Raw genomic sequence first — 9,891 nt, 5'->3', positions numbered from 1 at the left:
GGGGCTCGGATCAACCAGTCGTCCAGATAAGGATGGACTTGTACCCCTTCCTTTCGTAGGAAGGCCGCGATGACCACCATTACTTTGGAAAAGGTCCGCGGAGCAGTAGCCAACCCGAAAGGGAGGGCTCTGAACTGGAAGTGTCGTCCCAGGACTGCAAAACGCAGAAAGCGTTGATGAGGAGGCCAGATGGGAATATGCAGGTACGCTTCCTTGATGTCCAAGGATGCCAGGAACTCTCCTGCCTTCACTGCCGCTATAACAGAGCGGAGAGTCTCCATGCGAAAGTGCCGCACTTTCAAGGCCCGATTGACCCCTTTGAGGTCGAGGATAGGCCGGACAGAACCTCCTTTCTTTGGTACCACAAAGTAAATGGAGTAACGTCCCTTGCCAAGCTGACTTTCTGGCACCGGAACGACCGCGCCCAGGCGGATCAGATTGTCCAAGGTCTGCTGCACTGCCACAGCTTTGACCGGAGACTTGCAGGGAGAGAGTACAAACCCGTCTTTTAAGGGTCGGCAGAACTCTAGTTTGTAGCCGTCTCTGATGACTTCCAGCACCCACGCGTCTGAAGTTATTGTGGTCCACTCGCCCAGAAACGAGGACAGCCGTCCTCCAATCTGCACTGGGGCGTGGACCAAGACCCCGTCATTGGGTACGAGACCCTGGGGGAGGACCGGAGGGAGCACCTCCGGGACGGCGGTCTCTGCGAAAGGAATGCTGCTTGGGGGAGAAATTCCTCTTGAAGGAAGAGGGGGCAGAGGAACCCGACTTGCCCGGGCGGTACCGACGGGCTTCCTGCAACCGTCCTCTGGAGGTACCGGGACGAGTACTAGCCCGAGCCCTGACCTCTGGTAATTTCTTGCCCTTAGACGTGCCAAGATCGGTCACGATTTTGTCCAGCTCGACCCCAAAGAGCAGCTTGCCTTTAAAAGGCAACCTAGCCAGGCGGGATTTAGAGGCGTGGTCAGCAGACCAATGTTTCAGCCAAAGCCACCGCCGCGCAGAGATTGTCTGAGCCATGCCTTTCGCTGAGGCCCTCAAGACATCATACAGCAAGTCTGCCAAATAGGCTAAGCCCGATTCCAGGGCCGGCCAATCAGCCCTCAAGGAATGATCCGAGGGGGAAGCCCGCTGCACCATAGTCAGGCACGCCCTGGCCACATAGGAGCCGCAAACTGAGGCCTGCAAACTTAAAGCAGCCGCCTCAAAGGACGACCTTAAGGCCGCCTCCAATCTTCTGTCTTGGGCGTCCTTTAGGGCCGTGCCACCTTCCACCGGCAACGCCGTTTTCTTAGTCACCGCAGTGATTAAAGAATCCACGGTAGGCCACAGATAGGCCTCACGTTCACTCACAGCCAAAGGATAGAGGCGGGACATAGCCCTAGCCACTTTAAGGCTCGCTTCTGGGACATCCCATTGAGCCGAAATTAAGGTGTGCATGGCATCATGCACGTGGAAGGTTCTAGGCGGGCGCTTCGTCCCCAGCATAATGGCAGAGCCAACAGGGGCTGAGGGAGAGACGTCCTCCGGAGAGGAAATCTTCAAAGTGTCCGTGGCCTGTAACAACAGGTTGGGCAAATCCTCTGGGCTAAAAAGCCGCACTGCAGAGGGGTCATCCGCTCCATCCGAGCGGGGATCCGTCTCCACCAAGGAATCCGCAAAGGACCGTTAGGAGACCTCAGACACGCTGCCCTCATCTACATCGGAGGAGACAAATTCCTCCAAGGCCTGGGAATCAACCCGAGGGCGTTTACCTCTGGGAACCTCAACCTCTTTACCAGACGAGGGAGCAGGGGCAGCGTTGTGCATGAGGAAGGCCTGATGCAGCAGCAAAACAAACTCGGGGGAGAAACCCCCCAGACTGTGCACTTCCGCAGTCTGGGCAATAGCCCTAGACGCACCCTCAACCGGCGCTTGCAACAGCGGGGGAGAGACATGCTGCGCATCCAAAATGGCGTCCGGCGCGAAACTCCGCGAAGGAGCCGCGCGGGAAGAACGGCTCTTAACTTTAGCCGCTTCTGTGCCGTCGCCCAAATTAAGGGCGTTCATGGCATTAATGTCTCCAACCTCAAGGGCGGCCCAAGAAGAAGCCGTCCGAGCCGCGTGGCCGGCCAAGATGGCGGAGGCGAGGAGCGGGGGATGGGCGTTTATGGCGGGAAAAACCGCCACACCGGAGGAAGGACCGGGACATTCATCGGTCACGAAACTGTCACCCAACAAGGGCGAATCAGGCTTGAAGACCCCCGCATCCCCTCTAGAAGCGCTCAAGCGACCCGGGGAGCGACCCTTTGCGCCCTCGCCCTCCGACGCCATATGCCACGAGGAGAAGAATCGGGGAACCCCCTGCCCGCTATAAAAAGGTAAAAATTACCTGCTGTCCGCTCCGAGTTGTAACGACCTGGTGTCCCAGTGAGTAGCTGCAATAGACGCTTAAATAAACGTCGAAATAAACGCCTTTAAGGACGTTCAAAATTTTTTTTTTTTTTTTAACGGAGCCAGCGGGAGGGGGGAGAAAAGGAGGGACCTGGCACCACCAGGTTTGCACTTGCTCAAAAGAGCCCTCAACCCCAGGCACTCAACAAAACCTAAAAATTAGGCTTGGAGGCCTAGCCAGAGCTGCTGCTGTGTTTGACCACCACCTGCTGAGATAGAGAACATACTGAGGAGTTTCCGGCAGCACATGACCACATATAGGGAGGCAAAAGTTTGCTCTCTATCTCCACCTGCTGGTAGATGGACACAACCCACCAGTCTATGGATTGATCAGCTTGATGATATGGAAGCTGCAGTTTAATTTTATTTTACTACTATTCCCTTGCTTCTTTGGCTTATACTGCAACATTTGTGTGGCTTTCTTTCAGTGTCAAGTTTTGCAGAAGGAACCAATTTACTAATCGTCCAATATTCAGCATGCAGTGGTCAGTGTTTTTTTTTTTTTTTTTTTTAAAGTCTGGGCTGTACCTGGTTACCAGCACCAAATATCCAGGTATAAAAAATAACCACTGGCACTTATCATTACTAGCAATATTCAATCTTTTTACTATCCCAAGTAATCAGGATGTTACCTGATTGAATAATGCCACAAACTGGGTAAGTTTAGGCTCTGCTTATGGACCACCCAGGTATTATCTGGATGGCACCAGGATAGTTAGTGGTAAATTTCAATAGCATTATCCAGATAATGCCACTCAAAACATTTGGTTGGCCTGGTGAATGGAGTTGCTCCTACCCTGATAAATGCCACTGAATATTAACCCATCAGTATTTTTCCCATAACCACAATAAGGGAGAAAACCTTCAGCACCGTGCATCTACTAAAGATGCAGCCCAATTTTACCAGCGCAGAACTGCAAGGGGAATGCAAAGAAAAATGCCTACTGTACCTCAATATACACTGCTTTGATAGCTTTTCAGCTTGTAGGTAGAATACAAGAAATCAATTTAAATAAGCAATGTTTAAAAAGATTCTCATCTAGCTGTTGAGTCTATCAGTATATGTAATACAAGTCTAGAGAATCCTTTTGCTTGGTTTGGAATATGTGAAGGGGTATTTTTCATATGATGTCTAAATCCAATTTTGAATGTTTTGCTGAAAACATCCAAAAATTATTATTATTATTAGCATTTTTATAGCGCTACCAGACGCACGCAGCGCTGAACACCTGATACAAAGAGACAGCCCCTGCTCAAAAATCAAATGGCTTCTTTTTGTTTAAAAAATGGCCATTTGCTATATGTTTTGGTGCTCGGCACGTCTTTTTGGACCATTTTTTGAAGAAAAAAAAAAAAATCCAAGGGAAAAACACACAAAATCAAGCAAATGGGATACATTGGGGTGTGGGCAGCATTCTTAGTAGATTGGCCACACAAGACATCCCAGCAGAGCAGTGTAGAACCCTAGGGGGACACTGAACTGGACTTCGCAAAAAAGGTCCCAGGTACGCATCTCACTGTTACGGAGCCCTCCAAAAACCTACTGTACTCAACTGTACACTAAAATAGCCTTTATGGCTACAGGTGTCACCTATATGTGGGTACAGTAGGTTTTTGGTGGGATTTGGATGGCTCACACTTTCCACTAGAAGTGTAACTTAGAATGGGATATGGGCTTGGGTTCCCTTCTCTACAATACACTGCATTGACCACTAGGCTACTCCAGGGACCTGCTTCCTACTCTAATGGGACTGTCTATAACATCTGAAGCTGTCATAGAGGTTGGTATGTACTTTTTCTTTCACATTTTTGGGGGTGGGAGGGGGTCAGTACCACTGGGGGCGTAAAGTGTGGGGGGGGGGATCATGCCTTAATCCCTCCTGCTCAGGGGGCCGACGCTCAAAACTAAAGCTAGTAGTAAAAAGCAGTTAGCAGCAGATGTGTACGCACTTTGATGTGAACTGAATGCTTAGAGGGCTTGAGCATGGGTATTAACATCAGTGCTAAAGATGGCCGCAAACTGTATCAAAATTTATTGAAATGGATGTAAATGAGGTTAAGTATTCCTTTGTAATGCACAGAATGATATGATGGCAAATTACAGACGGGTAAGTCTGAATTCAGTGCTGGGGAAACTATTATAAAGAATAAAATTACAAAACACACACAAATATGGTTTAATGGGACAGAGTAAGCATGAATTCAGTCAAGGGAAGTCTTGCCTTACCAATTTACTTAATTTCTTTGAAGGCGTAAACAAACATGTGGATAAAGGTGAGCCAGTCGATGTAGCATATCTGGATTTTCAGAAAGCTTTTGACAAAGTTCCTTATGAGAAACTCCTGAGAAAATTAAAATGTCATGGGATAGGAGGCAATGTGGATTAGGAGTTGATTTACTGGACAAAAAACAGAGAGTAGGGTTAAATGGCCATTTTTCTCAGTGGAGGAGGGTGAATAGTGGAGTGCCACAGGGATCTGTACTGGGACTGGTGCTAATTAACATATTTATAAATGAGCTGGAAAACTGAACGACGAATGAGGCGATTACATTTGCAGATGACAGAAAACTATTCAAAGTTGTCAAAACACATGAAGATTGAGAAAGATTGCAGGAATACCTCAGGAAACTGGAAGACTGGGCATCCAAATGGTACATGAAATTTAATGTGGACAAATGCAAAGTGATGCACATTAGGAAGAATAATCCGAATCATAGTTACGTAATGCTAGGGTCCATCTTAGGAATCAGCACTCAAGAAAAAGATCTAAGTGTCATTGTAGACAATAAGCTGAAATCTTCTGCCCAATGTGTGGCGGTGGCCAAAAAATCAAATAGGATGCTAGGAATAATTAGGAAAGGGATGCAAAATAAGACCAAGATTATTATAATGTATCTGTATTGCTCCATTCAATTCTGGTCGCCATATCTCAAAAAAGATAAAGCAGAATTAGGAAAGATTCAGAGGAGCAACCAAAATGATAAAAGGGATGGAACTCCTCCATTATGAGGAAAGGCTAAAGAGGTTAGGGCTCTTCAGCTTGGAAAAGAAACAGCTGAGGGGGGGGGGGATATGAATGAGGTCTATAAAATTCTGAGTGGTATAGAACGGGTAGAAGTGAATCAATTTTTCACTCTTTCAAAAAAGTACAAAGAGCAGGGGACACTCAATGAAATTACATGGAAATACTTTTAAAACAAATAAGAGGAATTATTTTTTTCACTCAGAGAAGTTGTACAGCCGTTAGTGTATTAGGGTTTAAAAAAAGGTTTGGACAAGTTTCTGGAGGAAAAATTCATAGTGAGATGGACATGGGAGAAGCCACTGCTTGCACCAGGATTGGTAGAATGGAATGTTGCTACTAATTGGAGGACCTTTTTACTAAAGGATTGGTGCATGGCAATGGGATTGCCACGCACCAATCCAGAACTACCGCCAGGCTACCTCGGATCATGTGGTAGTTGTCTCCCACAGAGCACGCCATATTTAGCACTTACCCGGCGGTAACTGGGCAGCACCCCATGCTGTCTGGTTACCACTGTGTTAGCATGGAAGCCTATACTGCCATCTCAATGGGTGGCGGTAAGTTCCTCCCCCCCAAATGACCGCGCAGTAAGTGGTTCACTTACCACATGGCCATTTCTCGAGAAAAAAAAGAGACAGCCTTTTACTAATTTGCGGCAAAAGGGGGCCTCAGCGCGTCAACACAGTAACGCTAGTGCAGGCCCCCTTTTACCTTAACTTAGTAAAAGCACCCTGGCCAAATTCCTGAAGGAAAAGTTAATAATCTGCTATCGAGGCAGACATGGGAAGCAACTGCATGTCCTGGGATTTGCAGTATGGAGTGTTGACGTGATTTGGGTTTCTGCCAGGTTGGCCACTACTGGAAGCAGGATACTGGGCTAGATGGACCATTTGTCTGACCCAAGATGGCTATTCTTATGGCCCCCAATGCAAAAATATTAATGTGCTGAAGTGAGAAACAAACACGTGCAAATCCAAACAAAACCAAAAGAGTAGGTATGCATCCATGCCTGTTTATGTGTGCTTAAATATGAGCCTTTCAAAAATGTAAAGTACAAACAATTCTTGAAAAGCTCATATTTATAAGTGTAGAACACTGCCAATGTGTGCTTGCACCCAGTTTTATCTGGACATGCATAGAAGAGCTCCACTTACCACAAAACCCTTGTGTTCATGTGCCAAGCACGTTCCTCCCCATGTTTTTAGTTTCATAGCACGATTTAACCACACATATGGGCCGATCAAAACCTAATACTGGCGCTAGAGGCAATTAGCACCAGCATTGTGTGCAGAATGCTCAGAAGGCACAGGAAACGTGAGCACCAAAGATTAGTGCAAATTGCATTGAAATGTAGACAAACGGATGTAAATGAGGTCATTAGCAATTCCCTCCCAATGCGCAGAGAAACAGTGCACAAAAAAAACCTCTGTCCTAACACTGGAAATCTACTGCCAGCTCCAAGGTCACATTGAGGGGTTAGAAGATTTCTCATGATTTCCCTTTTAAAATCTTCTGGGTTTAATTTTATTTTAAAGAGGAAAGAAGAATGTGCAAGCCTTTGAGCACCTGTAGTATGGAACAAATGTGTGTGACTCTGAGCAAAACTGAAAGTGGAAGCACACATCAATCCCCGTTTTCTGTGCTTAAATATAAGTTTTTCAACTGAAAAAAAAAATTTTGTTTAAAGATTATATTTAAGGAGCAGAAAAGTGTGCTGCGTGCCTGCACTTCAGGGTTTGAATGGGCATGTACACAAGTGCTTTGCTCACTGTAAAAACTACTACTACTACTACTTATCATTTCTATAGACGTACGCAGCGCTGTACACTTGAACATGAAGACAGTCCCTGCTCGACAGAGCTTACAATCTAATAAGGACAGACAAACAGGACAAACAAGAGATAAGGAAATATTAAAGTGAGGATGATAAAATAAGGGTTCTGAACAAGTGAATAAGGGTTAGGAGTTAAAAGCAGCATGCACATTCCTCCCTTTTAGATAGTGTGCATATAACTTTCATGCTGTTAACATTTATACCGCCTTTTTGAAGGAATTCACTCAAGGCGGTGTACAGTAAGAATAGATCAAGCATGAGCAATAGGCAATTACAGTAGTCAAAATATTCAAATAATACAAAGTATGGCATAGTGTACTACTTACAATGTCAACACAATATGTAATAGAACGTTTTAAATGATAGTGAAGGGTAAAGCAAAGATGGAAAATATAGATAGGTAAGAGAGTAAGAAGAGTTAAGAAGGTGACTGCTGATTTAGAGAAAGTTGCACATAAAGAGATGGTTAAATTTTATCTCATATAGCATTGCAGTTATTTTTGTGTACTACTTCCACAGTATTGTCTGGCGCTGGAGTTCTGAGGCATGGTCCAAAGTTTAAATATAGTTTTGAACATCCCTTAGCTATTCTTTTGCGTTGTTGTTGCCTTCTGCACTGTTGCGTGGCAGGCTTTAGCACCCAGCTTTGAGTATCGGCCCCCAGTTTTTGTTTTCCTTGCGCGAGGAAGGTATAGCCTTTCCTATAATGGATGGTTTGTTTACAAAACACAAGGCATGGAGTCAGGTGTAGAATATAATGAAGGATTCTAAATGACAGCATTGCCCCCATTCTATCTGCCGCGAGCGGCTTCTAGCACGCTGACTCAAGGTGGAAGCTTTCCCGGCTGGCGCGTGGCCTCCACAGTCCAGGTGCCCCGTTTGGTAGCCCGCGGCCCCAGGGCATCCCCCCCCCCTCTCTAAACGTGCCCGGCTTGCAGTAACTGGAAACTGTCACAGTCAGCCCGGCCTGTATGTCCAAACGTAATTTGAGAACCCAGCTTCTGCAATTAAAACAAAAAAGTTAGTAGGTACCATGCAGGAAGTACGGCAACCAAATGAAGGGCCTGCTGCCCGGTCTTTGGTGTCCAAGAGGCACCTTTTCACAAAACGCTAGTTAAGAGAATAAGGAAAGCCTAACAAGGAAAAGAAGCAACGCTATTTGTAATATAATTAAAGAGCGCTTCATAGCCACAATTCGAACGCAACAAAACTATTGTTAAAAAAATAAATAAAGTCTTGTCTGTTCATTCAAGCCCTCAGGAGCCTTGGCCCTGTGTCAACCATTGCTCTCTCCGTGACCAGAACTTAGCTCGGCAGCACTTGGAGAGTTTTCCGGGGAATCTTCCCTGTGTTCGGTCCTCCAACCATTGCAACGGGGATATAGCCACCCAGGCACTCTCGAATCCAACGCGATCTCTCTCTCAGCGCAGCGACTAAACTAAAAAGACAGGCTAGACTAGCTCCTGGATCGGGCCGAACCGGGGGGGGGGGGGGGGGGGGGGCTCAAGTACACGTTCTCCCCGCCAACAACTCTCTCTAGCTTCACGAAGGAGTCGCGGAAGGGTTAAAGGCAGCCGCCTACTCTCGCGCGCCCTTCCTTTAGGCGGAGGGATACGAAGCACGGCGTGAACGTGGTGCTGAGGTCTGCCAAGCAAAAATGTCTGCCTAAGGGAAACCAATAAGTTACATTCGGGAAACCAAAATCAGGGGGAAAAATACCTTACTTTTAAACCACAGGTTACTTTTTGAAGCCGAACGGCCGGAAGGAGGGGAATTTGAGCCGCTTTCCTAAAATAAACTTCCTTCTTATTGTTGGATGTTGAAACGGAGAAAAGGTAAACACGGTCTTGCAGTTGCTTGCAGAATGGGGTTCAGCCAGGGTTAAAGAAGTTGGGCTTACGGGAGTGGGCTGTTTTCTGCTCGATTTCCTCGGCCGTTGCTGGTGCTTCGTGCGTTGTGAAGCGAAAGCAGCGTGCTGATTCTTCCAAGTACGCCTGCTTTTCATGCATGTGAATGGACACACGGGGACTCTGCATGGATGAGTGTGTATTTTGCTTTCTGTGCTGGCATTTGCTGATGGATTGTGTATGGCAAGGTGTAGCACGTAAAGCTTAAAGCTTGCTAGCGCAACTACAAGCACATATCTTTGACAGCGAAGGCAGTAAAGTTGAGAAAGAAATGTCCCCGAGCGCACACAGAGCAGAGCCAGCAGCGGGGAGGCTGGCTGAGGAGACAGCACTTCTTATTTGTGGTGGAAACAGATTGCTAGTTGCAGCGCAAATTTACTCCTCGCAGCAGCTTTGGGTAGGTAGCAGGAGAAAAAAAAAAGACCCCCAAATTTTGTGCGGCTATGCAAATGATTCCTCTTTGAAATGAACAATAATGCCCCCGCAGACAGCTTTTCTGAGGCGTGTGTAGGGAGGAGAGAGAGTCGCGGCACAACTTGTCAGCCCTATTGTTGAGAAGGATGGTGAGTCACTTGCGTTTTTTTGTAGCCACTTAGGTTTTTTGTTTTTTTTTTTGCTGTTTGTTTTTGGGATGTTTTCATTCAACTTTTATCCTCTTTACTGTGACAGGAAAAAAAAATAAAATAAA

At 46.5% G+C, this 9,891-nt stretch overlaps 1 protein-coding gene across 8 annotated transcripts in view; it reads left to right on the top strand.

Moving 5' to 3' along the window:
* The first annotated feature begins 8,939 nt into the window (after positions 1-8,939).
* The window catches only part of TCF12 (transcription factor 12), a 762,188-nt gene continuing 761,236 nt past the window's right edge, over positions 8,940-9,891 (top strand). For 7 of the 8 annotated variants that reach the window (XM_030189018.1, XM_030188990.1, XM_030189004.1 and 4 more), the window contains exon 1: positions 8,940-9,131. The gene's annotated coding sequence lies outside the window, so the exon portion shown is untranslated. Of the gene's footprint in view, positions 9,132-9,486; positions 9,601-9,891 lie in introns of those variants that run through there. The other variant, XM_030188969.1, reaches the window with a different exon arrangement.

This window comes from Microcaecilia unicolor, chromosome 1 (genome assembly GCF_901765095.1).
Source record: "Microcaecilia unicolor chromosome 1, aMicUni1.1, whole genome shotgun sequence".
Lineage (NCBI taxonomy): Eukaryota > Metazoa > Chordata > Amphibia > Gymnophiona > Siphonopidae > Microcaecilia > Microcaecilia unicolor.
This window is presented reverse-complemented; position numbering and strand designations above follow the sequence as displayed.